The sequence below is a fragment of the Cimex lectularius genome, unplaced genomic scaffold (assembly GCF_000648675.2).
Source record: "Cimex lectularius strain Harlan isolate CLEC.00 unplaced genomic scaffold, Clec_2.1 scaffold188, whole genome shotgun sequence".
NCBI classification, from domain to species: domain Eukaryota; kingdom Metazoa; phylum Arthropoda; class Insecta; order Hemiptera; family Cimicidae; genus Cimex; species Cimex lectularius.
Genome location: NW_019392882.1, coordinates 966,674 through 989,867, shown reverse-complemented (window position 1 = coordinate 989,867; position 23,194 = coordinate 966,674). Strand labels below are relative to the sequence as shown.

Here is a 23,194-nt window from a genome sequence, read left to right as displayed (position 1 = left end):
AGAAGACACCTCTCCGTAATGGGTATCCTACAAGATCCTTTTTGCCGTTTTTGCGAAATAAAAGAAGAAACGGCAAGGCACTACACCGCAGAGGTCTAGATTTGAAATCTTTGAAGGAGAGGACATCACCAAATCACTCCCGGAGATAAAATGGTCCAAAATCTTGGGGTTTGTGAACAGGTCCAAAAGATTTTTGCAGGACACGTGAGCCGACCAAGTAGATTTTTGCAGGACACGTGAGCCGACCAAGTCCCGACCTTTCAGGGATGGTGTACGAGTCTACCCAGGCATTAAACCCCTTGGGTCTTGGTCGCCCACCCTGCGTAATATATATAATTATAATATGTGCTCGTTATAAAGCATGACATATACTATATTTATAACAATATGACCTGGAGAGATTAAAGAATTTTTATGCCAAACTGGACACAGGAAAAAATCCTTCTGAGATCCAGGAGTAAAGAATGCATCCAAAATCTCCAAAACCTGGGGGAAAATAATCTACGGAATGACTGAGTTATAAATATGTTTGTTTCAAACAATTTTGCACCTATCCTATTTATTGTTGTACCTGTGGTCTCTTTTCGAAGCCAATCTTTCTAAATAAGGTTTAAAAAAAAGCTTTCGTGATTTTGACCTGTTTCTGAATTCGATAACTTAATTTTAACCTATACCAAATAAGAACTCGTTAAATCTAATAGGTTGATATAGGTTGATATTTCAAGATTTTTTCGAAATTGTTTTGGAAGGATATATTTAAAAGAAAAACTGACCATGCATTAATATTTTCGTTTTACAATGGCTGTGTGAATTTATTATCGCCATAACCGATTGCACGAGGTCACATAACGGCAGTTTAAGAAATTCGACGTGAGAATCTGCGATGACATTTCGTCATCTGCAGAAAATAGACAACCGGAAAAAAATTCTCCATCATCATCATTATCATTCGTATTTAGGGATCCGAGAAAGCTCAGGTGTCACAAAAAGGCGTTAAAAGACTCGACCTTATTCGGTTCGTTCACACCAGAAGCCGAAATTAGTAATCGGTTAAACTGATTGTGTAACCCGATAGTTGTGCAGGGAATCTAGCAATATTTCACCCCAGTAATACCTATTACGCAATGATTATAAATAATACGTAGTGAAAACTATTATTATTATTATTAGTTTCAGTGTAGATTTAGTTAAGTATATAAATTGCGAATATCTAGAGCATATTGAAAATCGGGGTGAGTGAAAATCGAAGATTTTTTTTAAACAGGTTCCGTAACAAACTGTTGACAATGCCTTCAATTAAAGGCTGCTGACCTAATTTTGAGAGAGAGAAGTAGTTTTTAAAACGGTGTGTAAGCTCATTAGTACGCCGTTTTATCGCCTATGATCATCCTGATCCGCACGTTCCTGCTTCAGACGTATTAGTATGATTTTAAATTTTTGTTGTACAACCTACCTCCCTATAGCTTGGATGTACTCATTTAAAACTCCCTAAACAACAAAAACCAACACATTGTAGTATAAAACAATAAGTCTACTACTAATACAACTACTACTACTAATAATAATAATTGCTTTATTAAAACTTTTCGTTATATTAAAGAACAAAAGCATTATGGACATGGATCGTCCGATCCGTCTGCCAGTGGTCATTGTTTTACAAATATATATGCAGTTTAGAGAAGAGAGAGAGAAGAAAAGAAAAAAAGAGAAAAAATATACAAAAAATAAAATATAAAATACAAAAATACAAAGTATACCTAAAAAATGCACAATACAAAAATAAATAAATAAATGAGCGAACTAGTATAAAAATGAAGTCTATACCAAAATTTTTATGGCTTAATAACAATGAAAGAATAAAACTGAATAAAACTTAAAAATTAAATTCTTGAATCCATTCGTATCTGTAGCTCCAAGCATGTTTAGCATACCGAATCAAGCACCGAAAATTTTAGCCACTAGAACCGCAATAGCTCACTTCTTGGGAGAGTAAAACAGCCACGGTGTAAGAACCGAATCTCACCCAAAATCGAGCACTCCGCCAAAAAGTGAAACAGTCTCGATGGAACGAGAATTGCATAGGGAGCATATACCCAAGTAACCCCCATTTACACAGCTGAATTTCTGTGTAAAACCTCACATCTCAGCTTAAATGCCCATCTTAGTTCACGCAAGCCATCAAAATTAGGCTTCTGGAAATCAAACATGGGTGAAACTTCTAATTCCTTGTAGAGAGACAGGTGTGTAGATGTTTGAACCCGTAATAAGCAATCTTCCCGATGCTAAGAGGCAATCATGGAGAGGAGAGACGAAAAATGAACCTGCCAATTGCAAATGTTCTCAAGGGCCAATGAGAAGACTAGATTGTATTTATTAAATAAAAATTTCCAATTGGCAAACCAATGAGACTTAATTATTTCCAGACCTGCGATCAGGAAAGTTGAGGGGTTGAATATTACTCCTAAATATTTGTATTCTTTTACCACCTCTATACGTTCACCCCTGAAGTAAAAGCGGCCAGAGGCGCTAAGGCTACCACCCTTTCTGAACACAATAATTTACACACACTGAAAACAGCGCGAATAATAAAGGGCTAAGCACGCAACCTTGTCGCACACCAGACTGTACCCTAAAAACTCGAATACTCCATTCTGGCCACGCACACAATAAGTGGCTGCCAAAAAGAAAGTCTTAAGGATATTCTCAACTTTAAAAGAGAAACCCAGATTGCATAGTTTTAAAAATAGATCAAAAGCAGCTGTTAGATCGACAAAAAACAGTAAGTTTTTTGCTTAGGTTTTGCCATTCTCAAACTTATTAGATTCGACAGAACGAATAAATTGTCACAAATTGAGAAATCTTTTCTAAAGCCCATTCGGTTTTCACTTAGTAAACCATTAACGCAAACAAAAGCTTCCAACCTGTTAAGTAGTAAACCAGAAAAAAATCTTAGCCACACTATCAAGACAAGAAATACCTCCGTAGTTAGAAAGACTGGTTCGATCTCCGTGCTTAAACAGTGGGAAGATAATTGATTCACCAAATGTTTAAAGGACCGATCCGGAATCAAAAATATAGTTATATATAGACAAGACGGCCGAGGAATTCCCAATTTAAAAATTCATATGGGAGTCTGTCTGGGCCAGCCGCCTTATGATCTTTTAGTTTGTTATTTGTGAGCAGATCTTTGAAAGAAAATGGACTATCTAGAGAAGAAACACCAAACATAGGTTCCGCATAAAGATTTGGCTATGTTTATGGGACTCAGAAGCGCCTGAAAATGTTGGGCCCAAGAAGAAGTAGAAATCTGGTTACTAAAATGAAATTCTTGCCCTTAAATCTATGTATCAACATCCAAAACTCTAGAGTCCTTTATGAGTGACACTGATTCTCCCGGTGATGGTTTACCGGCGCGAAGACAGCGATTCATCAATTTGTAGAAACAGTGCAATTGGGGCCACCAATGCTCGAATGCCTGCGCAAAAAGAGTTCGAGTTCGAACAGACTTCGTGCATGTAGTTGCACCAATCAACGAACTTGTTGTACACTTCACTCTCTTTCACAAAATTTAAAGCTTACTATTTCGTGTGCCCAAGCGCATGTGAACAGCACGATGGTCGAATATGGTCTTGAGCCAGTTAGATATGTATTACTTCTTTACTCCATTTCCGCCTTGCACCCATGCTTGTAGCTACCTCCACTTGTCATGCGATCCTGTCAAATTGAGCCTCGCGTCGTGACCTCCTGAGCATCGCTTAGCTAGTGGAAGAAGACCCTTTTTTTGACGGAACGAACTGCCGATTCCTTGGTTTTGACAGCGTCGTATAGTACCAGAAAGTTCATTTTTATTTAACACAGAACTCTTTGTCAACTGATAATACACCAATACATGCATTTACAGTACAATCATATAATACAGTGGTATACAACAATACACCTTGACTCAAAACATAAAATAACATAGGATAAGAGCGGAAGACCATAGACCTGACCATTGTCTCGATCTCTGTCACCGAACGCGGTCGAGTGGGCACATTAACGGAAAAGGTACCCTCTTTCAAGCTGAAATATATGCTACCAGTGATTGTGCCTTGGAACATCTTAAAAGAGGTTACAGTGGAAAAAACCTTCCACGAGGGGTAACCAAGCAGCTATTAAAGCATTAGCACGTAAAAAAATCTCACCAAAATTATCAGTGAATGCACCCAAAATCTCCAAAACCTGGATAAACAAGTTGATGATATCTAGCAGGACACAATTTTGGGTAACGAAAAGGCAGACACACTTGCCACACATATGTAGGCCCTGAACCTATTCTCGGGATAACAAAAACGAACAGAATCCTCCTTAACAGAATGGATCCAAAAAAGAAAAGGAGACATGGATAAATTCTAGGGGGGCTAGACTATACTAGACTTGTAAACTTATGCTAAAACAACCGTCATCAAGACTGGCCAACTAATTGCTACAGAAAGAGAGGGTTAAACTCACAGGAGTAATTTACTATTTACCGGTCGCTGGCATCCGAGAAAATCTATCTATCTACAAAAAAATTTAAAAAAAAATCTACAAAAAAAAAAAAAGAAAATCTATCTACACAACATGGGCTATGATGATTCCATTTGTAGTTTATGCAATAATACGGAAGAAACGGCCACTCATATCCTCTTCGAATGTGAAGAAACCGCTCAATGAAGACATAATCTGAGCTATAAAGAAAACTTAAAGAAAGAAATTTTAGCAACGATGGTCAATCACCTAGTACTCCTTAAAAGAAGGATCGAATCGACAAACTGAACTATGGAACTAGGAAAGTACAATAAAACAAAAGGCTGCAGTGTTTGAGGAACATTAACCCCTTCTCCTAGTCTACTTTTATCGTCATCATCAACAACAACAACATTTTAAATATTTATTAATTTAAGAATTAACCAAACAAAACTTTAGCAAAGGAGCTCAAAAAAATGTCAAGTCTGCTTATCTGTAAGTACGTTGCAGAAACTCAACTTTTATTGTTATTTAATTATGTAATAAGATATTCTATGAAAATCGTTCTACAAGTTTGTTTAATCAAATCTAATTAAGGAGAATTGTAATAGAAAGGTTATTTTTATACCTTGAGATGATATGAAAAATCATCTAAATATAAGGCTAATATTTGTTCAATTTATCTGGAAAATTGTGGTACAAATTAGCCCAAATAATTGACTATATAAGTCAATGGAATTAAACGCCACCACGTTTGTACGGTTTTCAATTCAAGGAGTGTTGACATGCGCAGGGTGTTGAGTTTCCAAGCCCTTTCGCCCAGACCAAAGGGGTCTGACAAAAGGTCAGAGGTACTCAGATACAGAATCTGAGGTACTCAGATAACAAGGAAACAAGGAGTTTGAAACAAAACAAAAAATCCGATAGAAATTATTCTAAATCGAGTTGTTAGCTGAAAGCCCCCATAGATGAAGACGGGTCCAAAAAACCACATACCTAGCCTTCGCCAAGTCACCGGGAATAAAACTAAAAAAAGAATATCCACTAATTCGGTAGACCGTTTGAATGGAGGTCTTTATAAATATCGCACATCCACAAGAAAGGTGACACAAGTTGAAAGATTATAAAAACCGGATTATTTAGTTTTTTGAAGTATTCGGGTGTGGGATGCTACAGGAAAAATGACACCACAATATATTATGGTCTCTTAGCTGCTAGGCAGCACTGTGTCACTTTTAAATTGGCGTGAACGTAGTGTCAGTCACCATTCACGACAAGTGGTATATCTTAGTTCGGTGTCGAGCTATAAAGCATCGGTGTAATATTTATGAGGAAAATTGGCACATTTCGAATTACGTCAGTTTTTCTAGTTTAGAGAAGGATTTATGCTGTAACGGAGACCCATTTTCACGTTATGAAAAACAATTGTTAAAACAAGTGTACAAATATGTTTTTCGTAATGTTAAATTAATAAAGTTCCTGATGATGTCTTTAAAATACATCGAAATCTTGCCAGTAACAACAACAATTTGCTTTTTTCTTCAAGTCCATACCTTGATCTGGAGTGTTCGTGAATTATTTTAGTTTCGTTTCTTTTATTTTAATAACATTCTTAATTATAATATTATTTTTTCATAATTTTTCATCAATGTTGTCCTTTAACTTTTACATTATTTTATAGTTTCAACGATTGTTTTAATGTTTTAACTACAATATTTTTTATAATCAATAATTGATTTTGTATTTTAAATAATTAATTATCCCTGACTCCGAAAGGAAAGCACATTTCGGTCATACATAATCTTAGTAAAACTTACTACATACATGAATATTTTGCTCGTTTGTTCGGTTTGTATGTTGTCCGTTACTATTACAAGAATTTTTTTACCCTTATTGTCATTTATTGACCAGCATTATCGTTTGAGCAAACAAACCAATTTACATTACTGAGAACCAATATATGCAAGAAAAGTGTCACAACTCAAAAAGGGGTTGTTTTTTAGGGACAGTACGACTGAATTTTTAAAGTTTTGTGGTTTCTCTTAAGCCTTGGAGAAACAAAAGATGGATCATGACTGTTTTTATTGCCAACAATCGTACTTAACACATAAGTCAAAAAAAGCAAACTTCCATTTGTCTTTCCTGTAAAATTTTCTTTTGCTGAGTTGTGTCACTTTTCTTGTGGGTGTGCGATACATCAATACATTTTATCAAAGATCACGATATTATGGGAAAATTTTTGTTAGTTGACTTCCAAGAAAATATTTTTCTTTGACTCAATCTGATCAACGAATATAAAAACAAAAAGCGTGACTTTTTAAGTTAAGTTAAAAAGTCACCGTTCGGCACCCAAACATTAGGCAGCTTACAAAGATTAGCAAACCTATGTATCACAGGGGCGATGAGAACAACCCCAACAAACGCATTAGAAACCTTGCTAAACCTACCTCCACTTGAAATATTCATACAAGGAGAGGCTAGGAAAAGCTCATTTAGGCTCCAAAAACAATTAAATTGGAAAGGAACCAAACAATTCGGGCATACAACCATATTCAATAAAATCAGACACCCATTTTTAGAAATGGGGACTGATTACATGATCCCGGAAACAATCTTCACAACTTCCTATAAAGTCTCAACAGACTATAAAGGAGAGGAAGAACACAGGAAAGCACCAGATACAATGACATACGGATGGCTCCAAAACAAACGAAGGAACCGGATCAGGCGTTTTCTGTACAAGCCCAAAATATGAGCAATCAAACTCATTAGGGAAGTATACTTCGGTCTTTCAAGCAGAAATACATGCCATCAACGCTTGTGTCCTGGAAAATCTCAAAAGAGGTTACACTGACAAAAAAATCCTCATAAGATCAGACAGTCAAGCAGCTATTAAAGCATTGGCATGTAAAAGAATTACATCAAAACTAGTCAGTGAATGTATCCAAAATCTCCAAAACCTGGGAGAACACAACAACCTGATGATATCTTGGGTGCCAGGGCACAGGGGAATTCTGGGTAACGAAGAGGCGGACAAACTGGCCAGAAGAGGATCTGCAAGACCATACATAGGCCCCGAACCTATCCTTGGGATAACAAAAACAAACATAGAATCCTCCATCGCAGAATGGATCCAAACAAAACAAAGAGAGAAGTGGATAAACTCTAGCGGTGCTAGACATAGTAAACTTATGCTGAAACAACCCTCACCAAAATTGGCAAAAACACTGCTGCAATTGGAGAGGGCAAAACTCAGAGGAGTGGTGGGACTACTAACCGGTCACTGGTATCTGAGAAAACATCTACACAACATGGGTATATACAGCGATGACCCCATTTGCAGATTATGTAATGAGGAGGAGGAAACAGCCACTCATATCATCTTCGAATGCGAAGCAACAGCTCAATGGAGGTTTAACCTAGCGTACGAAAAAGACACAGGGAACCAAATTGCAGCAATAACAGTCAATGACTTGATGCTTCTGAGAAGAAGGATTGAGTCTATTGACTAAACTAGGGAACTGGGAAGGTACAATAAGCCAGAAGGCTGCAGTGCCCGGGGAGTGCTAACCCCGCTTCCTAGTATCCTTTTCTACCATACCATACCACCGTTCAGCGAATGCAAACAGAGATTCTTTTACGTTTCGTGTTGCGGGGCAGGCACTCGCGTTGATGTCGGCATAACAGAGGGTGAAGAGGAAGAGACAAAAAAGAAAATGGTAAGGAAAACAGAAGGAAAAGTCAGAAAATTACAGAGCGGTCGGCTTTCGACTAATCTATTTCAAACAGAGGGCGCGCCTTTTTCTTCCGGAAAGGGCCCTCGAAATTAATAGTGGCCCAACATACACTTTTGCTATTTTTACAAGAGAATGGAATTATTTATTTATTATAAATATAAGTTTGACAAAAACAATTTTATTTATGTAAAGCCTGGTGGCACAGGCTTAGCCATCAGCCAATATATATTTTTATGAATAACAAAACCTATTGGTGGAGATTTTTTTTTAAATTTTTATTGCATTATGATCACATATTTATCTTATGAGTTTATAACCTTTGTCCTTCTAGTTTTGCAGACGCTATCATGAGATATGATAGATTTCCTATATCTTTAGTTTTTTACAACAGAATAGAATAAATAAGATATGGTTGACAAAGATAAATTTATTTATGTAATGCCTCATGGCACATGCTTAGTAAGTTAATATATATATATTTGTGCAATATAATATATTAAATTGATCGAATTGCTCCATTTCTTGGATAGAAATAACAGGCTATTGGTGGTTATTTTTTTCTAATTTAATTATTAATGTTTTATTTTCCTCTTAGTTATTCTGTGAGTGTTTACAACTTTTATTTTCCCCATTAGATTTTTGTATCGGGTTGTCCGGAAAATAATGCAGGATTTTAAGTTTTCATTAAAAAAAATCTATATAAAATATTCTGTTTACGTTTACAGGATTACTCANTTATTTTGATTAAAGAACATTGCTTTAAAGTAACTAGTTTCTTTTTTTTTGTTTAATACCAAAATCCTGCATTATTTTCCGGACAACCCAATATATTTTATCGTGAGACATGAGAGATTGCCGAAAGAGCATATATCTTTTTTTACAACAGAATAGAATTAATAAGTAATTATTCAGAAATCGTGAGATGCGGTCTGGTGTGATGTAGGTTTCAGAAAAATTTTCTTTATCGTGCCAACGTTTCGATCTTTATTGAGATCATCTTCAGGGCCTGGAACCTCAAAGAAGCCGACGTTTTATACAAAAATGTCTTTTCTATACCGACTTCCTTCCCCACTCCTTCAAAATCCAACGTATATAAACATAAAACAACAAAATCTCGACACGACACGCAAGAATGGCACAATTGCACAGAAGACAAACACTTTGAGTGAGTAGAAATACTTTGATTGAATATAAAAAATATATTTTGCATTGTATAAATTCACTTTTCCATATCCTAAATGTATTTGTTAAATGTAAACAATGTTTCTAAATCCCAGGTCCTGAAGATGATCTCAATAAAGATCGAAACGTTGGCACGATAAAGAAAGAAAATGTGACCGCATCTCACGATTTCTTAATAATTATCGATTAACAGTCACTAATCACTACACACAGAATAAATAAGATTTAGTTAACAAAAACAAATTTACTTACTTAAAGTATGATTGTATAGGCTAAGCCATCACCCAATATATAAATTTCGTTACAATATAATTTAAAACAATTTATCTAAATGTTCCACTTCTAGGATAGAAATAACAGTGAAGCCATTGCTGATGATTGTTATGAATATTTTTTTCATTATCTAGATTTTTATCCTATGACAATTTATTAGACTGTTTTGAACTATGACCTTTTCTACGTTTTCAACAGAGTAGAGTAATTGTTTTATTCTACAATAATATAATACCAATTATAAAAGTTTTTACCAACTTAAACCAACAGTTGAACGGTCGGCTTCGATTAATCGAATTCAAACAGAGGACGCGCTAGTCCTCCCGTTTCTTTTTTCTTCGGGAAGGGGCTTTCGAAATTAACAGCGCGACCGAACACGTGTCTTGTCCGTAACAGTGTAACAACGACAAATTCGAATTTTGTGAATTATACCTCATCGAATTTTATCGCCGAATCAGACGTATCTGTAGTGTGCAACAGATTGTCATTAAACAACCGTCGATCGCGTATAAACAGTGCCTAAGTCGTTCGCTCCAATTTAAATTCGATAAATATACATCAAATCATTTATACAAATTGCCGCCCTACCGAAAGACCGGAAAATTCATTTGAAGCAATATCCTATTGAGATAAGTGTACTATCTTTTATGATTTTCGTCTGCTAAATGTGCTAATATGTGCAAAAAGGTTATTCATAGGTTTTAGATAACATGATGAGTTCTAACTCGTGATTATTTGCGTTGGATTTTATTTTAACTTGAATTTGCCTTGTCCCTTCCTTTCTGATTCTTTTATGAACATGTCCTTTATATAGCATTAACATGTTTAAATAAACCAGAGCCTAACCATAATATTAACCGGTTACCAGAAACCTGCCGGTGTTCGTTTCGATTATGCTATTAGTTCACGCGTTTAGTGTAAATACCACGATTAATATATTGATTATTTTAATATTAAACAAAGAATCTAGAAATATTTGAGTTATTATAAAACCATTGTATTTAACATTCTTCTATTAACGTCAGTATACTTCTAAACTTACATGAAAGGACAAAACAAACAAAGCTAATGTGTAAAACGAATGTATACTTTAAATAACAAACATCATATTCATTAGAATTATTTATTTAAGAATTCATTGTTCCAATAAGTATGATTAATTATGTAAATATTAAACAACTCATTGGCTTTAATAGGTCCTGTTTGCCTGGACTTGTCATCCATATTATCCAAAATTTGGGGGTCTGTAGGTCTAAAATCTTGCATGAGCAAGGTCAGGACTACAAAGAAATGTCGATAATGTCTACTAAACAATAACATCTGTTTGAACACAGTAGTAATATACTACTAGAAAAACTAAGTTCAGATATCATTTATCAGGGACGCGACGGCGGGATCGATATGTTATCGTGGATCATACGCAATAGATTTGAAGAGATTGATAACTCACGAAAATACTTCATTTAAAAAAAGCGTTTACGCTGCCATACAATCAACTAGATTTTGGGTCATAATTATCAACCAAACTACTTGTATGACTTAAATTTACATTTCAATAGGGTCACAATATGGTGTTAAATGTGCTATTAAGATAAGATTATTACTATTAAGATTTTACGGGAACGACCCCGATAGTTGAATAAAAGGCGAACCATTGGCACTACATAAACAAAAGTCCACAGAGACATGACAGAATCTCACGTTGGCAGTTTCTGAATCAATGTATTAAACAAATTTGGGCTAAATGGGGACGTGGTTATTAACGTTCAAATATTAACTTCAAAATGTGAGTTGAAAGGAAAATTAAGAACCCCAAATGTACAATCCGGTGCGTTAATGTTTATGAAGGATAAAAATCATCATTTTTTGGAGAAGAGGAAAAAAATCGTGACTTAACCAGGACCGGACGGGATGTAAGAGTAGTTCACTGACGCCCTCCGAAAGGAGCGACCATTCGCCCCGAAACTAGTTTAGCTCCTCTGCATTCCCAAAAAATAGAAAAACGTACATTGGAGTGGCGAGATAGGTCATTTATATCAGCCAAAACTGGAACTAGAGTAAAAACTCATCTAAGACGATTTTTGGAAAATAAATTTAATGTAAATAATACGATTGTTGGGGAAAGAAGTTGAAAGGCGACGTGGGCAGTGTTAAGGCCTATTTGTTAAAACAAGAGAATTGCTAGCAAACATTCTTCCTTTTTCTTCAATTCCTCAATTTTAAAGCCCTCTCTAAAGTGGCAGCAGATACTTTTCAACTATTTTGACGACCACCATCAAAACCTTAAGGCAGCTATTGTCTTTAAAATAAGTAATAATTTTCATACATTCCATTCGGTTTAAGAAATAAAAATGATGTTAAACAGACTTATTTTTGAATTTTTTGTCGAAAAACAGTGATCATAAAAAATATGAAAATAGAATAATGTGATGTAACTGAGTCGTTCAATTTTATTGTTAAAGTTCCCAATAAAATATAACAGTCCAACTAAGTTCTTGGATAATCGGATAATAAAAATTTTACTCCGAGGGAAAACGATGGATTGGTCAAATGGTTGTTTCATGAAATTCTCCCATATTGCATAAACACAACTTTCAAGTGAGAATCGTATGTTCAATTTTTATGGTAGAGAGTCCAAAGAAAGCGTAAAACGGACCAAATCGGTAAAAAAAACCTATATAAATGGACGGTTGAAGCTTTTGGCACGAATATAATTTTTCCGGGTGAAAGCAACGCACAGCGTGTTTTTCAGGTCAGATGTGCACAGGGGACCGGCATAATGACCCGAAACATACCGTAATTTTTTGTTTCTTACAACGTTTAAGTTGTACATTTACCAATACAAATTTAAATATATTTGTTGAAAATTTGCACAATTAAATCACTTTATCATCAGGACAAAAAGGTGAGTTTAAAAAAAAATCAAAATGAAGTGATTCGTGAACAACAAAATGATAAAAGAAAAGAAATAAACATAATGTTTATCATTTTAAAAATAGCATTTTTATGGGTTTATTCTGCTGCAAAACACTCTTCCTTACCATAACATATGCCATTATAGTAAGGAAGATTATTGGGTTCCAGAATAAACATCCTTCAAGCGCTATTTGTCTTCAGATGTTAAATTAGGTGTTCCTAAATAATTAAATTTAACAAAATTATCTTATACCTTATCAACACTATTCAAACCCAACGCTAGCAGTACTATGTATGTAGACATAGTTTGGCCATTTTCCAAACAATCTGGTTTTTTTGGTTTTAGATCTAGCTGAAGCGTTTCTACATTTCGCCGTCTTCAGTGGTCGGAAATCTCAAAATTATTCGGTTTAAACCGTTCATAAATCTGCATATTCCGCTTACTAACTTTTTCTATACTCGCATTTTTCCTACGCCAAATATGAGAGTAGGCCTCGCCCTGCTTGTATCCCAGAACAACTATATGGCGAAAAGTTCGGTGAAAAATGTTAATAAATCTACATATGATGATAGGCAACGACCAAAATATAGGTTCATCTCCTCGTAGGCCTCAAGAAAAAATTAAACTATGAACTGGAGAGTTGGCGCGTCGCCCTGCTTCTACCCGAACTAACCAAATGGTTACACATATTTCACGGACAAAAACATCTAGTCTATGCAGGTCATGATGATTGGAAAAGACTAAAATACAGGTTTCATCGCTACCAGAATCGAGTAAAAAATCAAAAGAACCTTAAAAAAGGGTGAGGGTACCCTTCCACCATAGAAAGAATATGGCCATAAAAAAAATTCAAATGGCATACAGGAGAGTTGGCCACGCCTTGCTTTTAACCCAGACTTCTCTGACCACAAAATGCTGAGTTTAAACAGATGATGTTCGACTAAACTTTAGGTTCATTCCCCATAATGATCCGAAGCATACTGTAGAGAGAAAAATCACAACAATCTTGTCTCTTGGGTACTTGTCAGACTTACTAATTCTCAAAAGTCTAAAATTTTCGCCAAAAAAATAAATTTTAGACCTATTGCAAGAATAATGGGAAAACAATTGTTCTGAAATAACCAAGAACCTTGAACATTCGACGCCAGGAAGACTTCAAGTTTACATTGAAATGCATGATGGCAAAATATTAATCAATTAACAGAGAACTTTTACTTTTGTCGAAAAAACAACTTTTACGGGCAGGTTAGCGAGATTGATTTGTGGATTAATCTAAGTGAATTTTTTTTTTTTTTTGAATGATATGTATTAAGAAATCCCATTTTTTAGATTGTAATTAAGATTAAGATCTTATTATTGTAAGAACAGGGATACATATTTTCATCGGTCGCTCTTAATGCATGGAATCACAGTTTTTGAAAATAAATCGAGATGGTTGTCATCACAGTTAATCGAACGCCACTAAATCTCGTTAAACCAAAGATTTCCATTTAATTAATTAAATATTCATTTTTATGTTATATTTATGTATTGTTTTGCAGGTGAAAATGTTGGAAGACGAGTTATTTTAAAGGTTACGTCTAGATCTTGATAAACACGGCGTATGAGAACTAGATTATGCAAATCGCTAAGAGGAAGTATTTGAGTATTGAAATGTTTTCAAATCAACTGTTAGAAGTTCTTTTAAAATTATTCTTTATTAAATAAAACGATTACGGTAATCTCTGCTACTTGCAAATTTAAACAAATGAAGTTGGTGGCCCCAGTTTATATAACAACTAATAGGTAATTATTTTCATTCATAACTAAACTGAAATAACTAAATAAATAAATCTAATTTCTATAAATCGAAATGTGAAAAATCAGTTTTTTCAATCACTAAGTTGGCGGAAAATGTTGACTGTAGTCATCACTCTTTGAAATTTAATCATTTCTATTAATTTAGATAGTACACAATTTTTGAATATAAAAGTTTTCTAATTCAAATGATGGGTCTTCAAACAGGCAAAACTTCAGAATGATGTAGATTTTTGAAGAAAAAAATGACGTTACCTTAGACAATAGCTTTTGTTATAAATTTACAAACCGAACTTGCATCGAGTCTATTGAGCCGTTTATAAAAGAGATACAAGGACTTAAAAAAAAAAGTATAAATACTTCCTTTAGTGGAAAATTCAACTCTTCCTATGATACACACGTAGCAGGTTAGGTAACAAGTATTGCGAATATTACGAGAGGTTAACTAGATCCAACAGACCTTGACACACTGATCCACTGAGGATTTATAGAAAAAAGTTTCAGAACATTTCAGATGGGGAAAAATAATACCTTGATTCAAAGAGGAAAAAATATCGATCAAGGAAATTTGTGTATTTTTTCTCTCTTTCGTCTGTTGTATTTCCTGCTAATTCCTCACATTATACGGATATAAGATGATAAATTTAAGCGCTGGGTGGGATTCAATGACTTTTCTTTCAGGGTTGCTTCCGATCAAGGAAATTTGTGTATTTTTTCTCTCTTTCGTCTGTTGTATTTCCTGCTAATCCCTCACATTATACGGTTAAAAGTCGATAAATTTAAGCGCTGGATGGGATTCAATGACTTTTTTCTTTCATGGTTACTTTATATTGTGCCTTGATTAAACATGCAAAGTATTTTCGGCATCCATCTCCTTAAAATTTCATAATAAGCATAGAATTAACTACACCAGAAAAGGTATTTTTAAATCGTGCAAAGTAGCATTCCTCCAGTTAGAAGATATTTTCGAACCATAATTTACAAAACTAGATAGTCGAAGGCTAATTGGGAGATTAAATTTAGTCAGGAACAATATTTAATTTTTAAAAACCTCGTTTTTTTTTATTTTGAAATAGGTCATAAATATTGTCGGTACAAATAAGTTTTTTTTTTTATTCTCTTAAAAGAAGAGACTTAAAAGGATCTATTGGATTTAAAAATTAACTCGGAAAATATTTTATAAATTTTGAAAAAACAAGTGATGAGTTTTAAACAGCGCTCATCTTGAAAGAACTGACCTACCTGTTACTGCCTGTTTTTGCTGGCCTTAATAAACTTGTTACCCAAGCAGGGCAGAATGTTCCAGTTTTAAAGATTGTGACACAAATCCATAATTCGTGATCAAAACAATTAAAACCCAACGCTTACTGCCATTTTTAGGCAATGAACTTGGTCCGTTCATCCTCAATGTTTTGGTCTGACAGAGTTTCGACTTTTCGCAATTTTCAGTGGCCGGAAATCTCACAATTACTCTGCGAAAAACGTCAATAAATATGACGTATTACGTGTACCGATTATTTCAATCAATGAAATTTTTCCTTTACCCTAATGGGAATGGTAAAAAAGAGAAGGTTTAAGCTGATCATAATGATCGAAAACAACAAAAATATAGGTTGGATTCACCCTGCTTATATCCTTGACCAAAAATAACGAATCGCGTCTCAAATATCACAAAATTGAAAGTCTAAGCCAACTGTGATGATCGGAAATGACCAAATATAGGTTTATCGCCCGCCCCACAAGCGGCAAGGTATAGTCAAGCGGTGAACGCATGACACAAATATCATAAAACAACAACTTTAAACTGTACGCGATGGTCGAAACTACAGGTTTATCACTCAGGAGTACTCAAGAATAAAATGAAATGGTTTACAGAAGAGTTGGCTTTGCTCGGCTTATACCCTAACAAACAAGATGACAATTTGCACCTCACAGACCACAAAACTGACGGTGATGATCGTAAATGACTAAAATGTAAATTCGTTACCCGCTTAACTCAAAAAACAATGAAATGTAGAGTTGACTCGCCCTGCTTTTAACCCTGACCAGCCAATGTTCGAAACAGATCTCACATACCAAAAAACCACCTATGTAAGCTAACCCTAATAATCGGAAATGACCAAAATATTTGTTCATCGCGGCGTGAACCTCAAGAAAAAAATCAAAAGGTGAACAGGAGAGTCAGCCTGGCCTTCCCTTTAGCCCTACCAGCCCTACCCAACCAAATCGCGAAACGCGTACCACATATGACAAAAGACAAGTTTGAGCTGATCATGATAATAGGAAATGACCAAAGTTCAGATTCAACACCCCACACACCTCAAGATGAAATCGCAACAGAAAAAAACCTCATCAGGCTAAATAAGTGCCTAGTCGTAATTTTTTTTTAAATTATTACCGCTCTACATTGCCATTCTATAATATCAAAATAGACTCATAGCTAGCAGCTTTCAAAGCATGACAAATCGATAGATTTTTAACAGTATTTAACAATAGCACGAATTCAACGTCAAAAGTCAATTCAAGTGATATTTAAATAAATTCCAAGAATGTGGTAAATCAACCACGGCCAATTGACAAAGGCTCGTGTCGTTTAAATCAAAATCAGAAATTTGAATAGCTGCCTCTAAGTTGCACAAACTACGACGATAAACCTTTCGAGGCGTTGGACAAAAACGGAAAAACGCCATCGATCATCACGAGACAGCCGCATATAGGACAATTCAATAATTCATCCAAATACACGGCAGTAAAAGGTTGTATATTTGCCCTAGACAATGCAAATTCGCCAGAGCGCCTAAATATATAAATATTGTTGACAATTTATAAAGCAAGCTATCGATTGGCCGTATTCTACATTGCAAAGATGGAAATATGTTATTCTACCGTTTCACTCCTCAAATTGCAAATGGCCAATTATTTTCGATGGGGTGTCACAGAGGAACTACACTACAGGAAAATTTATTAATTCAATATTTTATTTACAAGTACCAACAATTCAAAAATGTCTCTCATTTTTCTACCCTTGATAGTAATTTTTTTATTTTTTATTTGTTGTTGCAAAAAGATATGGCATCATTTCCGAAGGTGCATCCTTCAGATATGGGTCTGTTTATCTCTGACCACTTGCCCTAGTCTGAAGGATGTGGTTCAGCTGCCCTACTTGTAGACATTTCCATTTTTTTATCGTGAAATTTTTATCATTTCATTTGATTAACATCACTAACCAACACTGACCTCCAAAGCAATTTGACAGAAAAAGCAATTTTCCGAAAACTTCTAATCAACCCGATTCGATAAATCCTAGTTAAAATAACAAGTACCTTGACCGACGAACTTCAGAAGAACATATAACACTTCATGTTATATTACTATCAACTTTTTTTTGCTTGACACAATATTTATTAGTATATTTTTGTGTTTGTATTCTTCAACGTTACAAAGATAACAAATAGCTTTAATAAAGAAAAAGTTAACATCATCTAGTGCGAAATTCAGGAAAAACAAACAAATTTTACTCATTATCCCACGAATTTGTAAATAAGACAGAAAACTCGTAATGTCGCGAAAAATAAATTATTAATGTGCATGGAAACTTTTTAACGTTTTTATTGGACGGGACCCATTTGTTTTTTAGAAGTTCCTAATTGTTTCAATTAATTTTAGTACAAAAGCATAATATTGACGCCGGCCAGTAATTTGAATTACGGTTTTCCTGTCAAAACAGGATATATACGTTAATACCTCACGGCAATCCAGGTCTGTAAACCGAAACATGACAAAATAGGAAAACAATTAATTTACATAAAATACATTTTTAATGTTATTTTATTGCTTGGGGAAAAAACAACCATGTCAGATCTTAAATAAAGAAATTGTATCAGTTATGATTGAGAATATTATTCAGTATATAAATATCATTTAATGTTGTAAGGAGATTTTACAAAAAATCATTTTTATAAATAAAAAGCTTCCACACCTTAGGTTATGCTATGTATAGTAATAATAAAGGGCTAAATTGTGAAACTGTTTCATCTCAAATGCAAAGTGCTCTCAATTTATTACCACTCCAGATGAGACGTGCGGAATCGGAAGAGAGAGTGATCGATTTTTTTTTCATGAGCACGTACAAACCATTTTCTTTGTCCAAAAATCGCTAATACCTGGAAAACGGTCGAGAAATCGGGCAAAGAGGAAGGTGACCAATTGAAGGATTATTAAAATTTCCAATCGATTGCTATAGGGCGCATCCATCCATATCCAAAGGCGATTTCCTGGCTCCACAGCTCAATTTGAAATTTTGGTAAAAATTGCAAATATTAACGTGTTCCGAAATTTTGAATTTAATAATGATAGACTGAAGCTAGGAAAATATTTTTAAAAGACATCTTGTTCAACGTATTGTTTTTAGTTAATAATACGGTCCAAGTAGGTTTCATGTTTACAGGCTTTTTATTATTTGTTTATTTTTTAAGTTGAAAGTTGGTTTTATAAACGCTTAATAATTTTTAAATATAAGAAATAGTAAAGTAAGTATATCTATATACGTATATAAACACAAAATAACAAAATCTCACTGGCACTCCCGACACGACACGCAAGAATGACACAATTATACAGAAGACAAACACTTTGAGTAAGTAGAAATACTTTGATTGAATATATAAAATATATTTTGCATTGTATAAATTCACTTTTCCACATCCAAAATGTAATTGTAATATGTAAACAATGTTTGTAAATCCCAGGCCCTGAAGATGATCTCAATAAAGATCGAAACGTTGGCACGATAAAGAAAAAGTTTTTCTGAAACCGACGTCAACCAGACCGCACCTCTCGATTTCCGAATAATTATATCTATATTGTTTGTTTTTCTATCCACTGTTCTGTTTAATTATGAAAAACCGTTTTATTAAAAAAAATTATTGTTACAAAATCATTTTTAATTAATGAGATTCATTAAATGATCTCTATATACTTAATTTAACAAACAGGACTGCTATTCAATGATTATTTTTATTATTATTAACAAGCGTTTTAAGATAATTTGAAACAGCATTAAAAATATCATCGTTCAATTAACAGGGCTTCTTTTTAGCCAGCGGACCTCTTTCACAGAACAAAATCCAGAGCGAACCCCTCTGATTCAAGTATTTAAAATTAGATATTTATAGTATATAGTAAATTAAAATTTTATAAATTAGCCAGTTCATTCCTAATTAGGTAGTTGAGAGTGATATCATTACTAAAACAAAAATTAGATTGACATACCTAATTTCATTTACAAAATCCGGAACACAGAAATCAAATTAGACAGAAAAGAATCGATAGTTAGGTAAAAGACGAGCCAAAAGTAATAATTTGAACATTAATGATTAATGGATTAATGGAAGAGTGAGGTTTTTTAACCTGCAATATTTGGATATGATGGTTTTAATTTTTGATAGCAGGAAACGGATGACCGTTTCAGCATCTAGACAGCTGCAGTATTTAGTTATTTTGGCAGTATAGATAGAAAATCTGGATTCGCATAGGTAAGTTGTGGCAAATGGAAGAACAAGTTTTGCTTTTACAACGAGCGTTTTAAATTTTTTGTCCAGAGGGTGCCAGCCATAAATGGAGGTAAATATCAGATTCGAAAGGAGATTTCAAGGTGGAGTCTGAAGTAATGTCTACCAAACATTATTGTATTCACTTGAAGATAGGCTGATTGGCTTTGTCGAAACATAAAACGATTTGACCACATATTCTTGTAGCATTGTATTTCGAGCTGTTGGGAAATAGCACTCAAAGGACATCTCCAAACTTTGAAGGTGTTCACACATTTCATCCTTATCAACAGATTAAACCCAAAACTGGATTTTTCTTTTGCACATTTGCATCGAAAGTTTCATAGCAGCCAAAGTTCGACTCATTCCTTTCAGTGGAAATATCTGATAAATACGACAGTATACTTTCCTCATCATTGAAAACGTTAGCCAATTTGACATTGTGGTCCATCAATAAGATAAGAAATCAGAACGTAATTCCTGTAGTCTAGAGACGCCACCTAATTTTTGTACGGAGAAGCAGGGAATGATGAAGGTTTCCCACATCGTCACATAACATTGCGAAAAGTCTTGACTTCAATGGCCGCGACTTGACATAATTGATAATTTGAACAGACTCATCCAAACTTTCATAAAAGAGGTTGGAATTTGTTTCATAGCTAAATCATGTCTGTAGAGAACACAATGACTGCTGTTGCTAAATAAAATTTAAAATAATCGTTTTCAGTACTCATTCTTATTAGTTTTTCATATTAATTATTCATTCTACGCTTATTTTTGCAATTATTAATTTTTCTCCGAGTTAGCCGCGGACACCCTAATTAGGCTCGGCGGACCTCAGTTTGGGAACTAGAGAAATATTAAAGGTTAAACACGAAGTTATTATCATTCGTATTAATAATTAATTGGCCACCACACGTGTCTATATTTTGTTGATGTAGCCTATTTACTTTTTCTATTTTCATTCTATGTGATAACAATTTAATAATAGCCTTTTGAAAAACAAATCGAGGCTCGTTATTATAATAGCTGTATATAAAAGATAACTTATAAAATTTATAAGTTGCATTTCCAATTGATCCGCCTAGTATTGAAATTGCAACGTCCCGGCGTCCTCGTCTCGTATATTGAAACGTTTGACGAAATCGCAGAGAAATTTTATGGGTCAGGCTGAAATTTCCATTCTACGGGGCCAACCCAAGTTATCGAGCGAAGGTCATTGAATCGTCAGAAACGTGTAGAGTCATTGACAAAGCGCATAAACCGTTCGTTCCTCATTGTTTTTCCCCCCGACCCAGCAATGCATACAAGTCGTTCTATCTGTCAAGATTTGGACGTCTTTTCAATGAAATTTTAAAGGAAAAACAGATAGATTTGTACATTTTGTTCATGATAATCTAGAATGTGAGTATGTACAAAGATCTAGTCATAAACTTGTCAAACGGTGAATGATGAATTTAAAGGTACACGTGTTTTGTGGAATTACCCCCATTTCACCAACTGGTCATCCAAAAGTTGCAATTGATATTCTTTTACTGAAAGAAAATCTACTTTCCTCGTTGAAAAAAACATTAATGATGTTTATCAAAATGTAAAGAGCCTATATGACAGACAGTCCTCTCGACTTATTTACTCTGTCTATTATTCTCTCGACATACATAATGAAAACAATGCAAATACTAACTTGTAATTGGCAATCCGAAAGTCCTTTTATTTTGTATGTTTTGACCAGCCGACACAACACACCGACAACACTTGAGACGTTCTGTAAAGAAAGGCTGTTTTACGACTAACGGTCCACGTCCCCCACAGTACGGCGAGTTGGCGTGTCCCCCACCAAAGAGTTCGCCAAGACGCGGAAGAGGGACTCGAGTTCTTTCCCAGTCGTCTCGTCGGCTCCGCCGAAGAAAAAAGGAAGAAACGTCGAAAAATCAGATTCGGAGAGATGAACCAGAAAGAAACAGGAAATAGGATGATCTTTCGTTGAACTTTTTTTAGATTCTTCCGCTATATTTTATTAGTCATGAATGATTACGTTCAGCAAGAATCCATACAAAAAAATTTGTATATATGAATAATTTAATAATAAACAACAACCGACAAACAAATCCAATCAGTCTGATCGTTGATCGAACTTGATTTAAACTTAGATGGTGTTCTTGTAAAGATCAAATACATCACACTCGCATGGTTATGATTCACTGGTTTGTTACGTTAGAAATAAATAAAATTATGTTATGTGAATCTTACTTATATAAGCTGGTTTTTTAAAAACCTTTTCTTACTTATCACGAAGCGTTTTATGTGATTAAAAATTAATTGTACTCCAAGGATGAAGAAAAAGTACCCCTATTTTACTGTCATCACGATAGTAGTACTTTTTTATACTCTACTTTAGTCTTTTCTGATAATCTTGATCTGCCTGTTTTGGCTTATATTCGTTGAGACGCTTTTCAATCTTTATTGGAAGGCGTTGCCCCCTCAAAAACAGCCTTGCACACCCACCCACTAGACCCGAACCAAGCACTCCTCAAAGTAAACAGAAAGTGGAAATCAAAAAGTTACAAAAATGGGCAGAAAAAGGAAAAATCTAAACTAAATAGAACTAACATTTCACCCCTGAGACCTTAATTATAACCATTAGTGATTCAGTAAATCTTTTGTTTTGACACTATTATTATTTAAATTCAGAGAGGAAATTTTGGTTCAAAAGAACCAAAATATATTAAATTTATTACGTTTATAGTTCTGCATATTACAATAATAAGTGTTTTTCGACTAGGACTAGCTAGGTGTAAATGTTTTTCTATCTTGAGTTAATCTGAAAATAATGTTAGAATTTTCCCTTACTTGTCAGGGATCAATAAACCTTAAATACCTGAACTGCAGCAACAGTTGTCCTCATCGGTAAACACTTTCGCTTCGATGTCTTTTTAATGCTGATTTGAAAAAAAAATTCAGTCGATTTCAGTGTTGTTTTATTTTAGGAAATGGTTAATTACTTGGCTAACACGAAAAGAAATCTTTTTATATGTGGTACTTGGTGAAGAAGCTGTGGTAATGACCATTTGTCGCGAAAATAATTGAGGTTTTTCAACAAAAAAAAAAGTAGAGAAAATTGAAAACGAAAATACTCTAGATAGTCGAAAAGCACAAATGTAATATTTCGTTGGTATGTCAGTTTACTGACCGTCGGATAAGCCTTCAAATAGCATATTCCAAACTAAAAATGTGTTCAATCAACCAAACAC

General features: G+C 34.4%; 1 protein-coding gene across 4 annotated transcripts in view; it reads right to left on the bottom strand.

Moving 5' to 3' along the window:
* The window catches only part of LOC106674383 (protein gustavus), a 380,850-nt gene that overhangs the window by 333,444 nt on the left and 24,212 nt on the right, over positions 1–23,194 (bottom strand). Inside the window, exon 1 of one of the 4 annotated variants that reach the window (XM_014407041.2) lies at positions 21,628–21,687. The exons of the other annotated variants lie outside the window; for them this stretch is intronic. The gene's annotated coding sequence lies outside the window, so the exon portion shown is untranslated. Of the gene's footprint in view, positions 1–21,627; positions 21,688–23,194 lie in introns of those variants that run through there. 4 annotated transcript variants of the gene reach the window in all.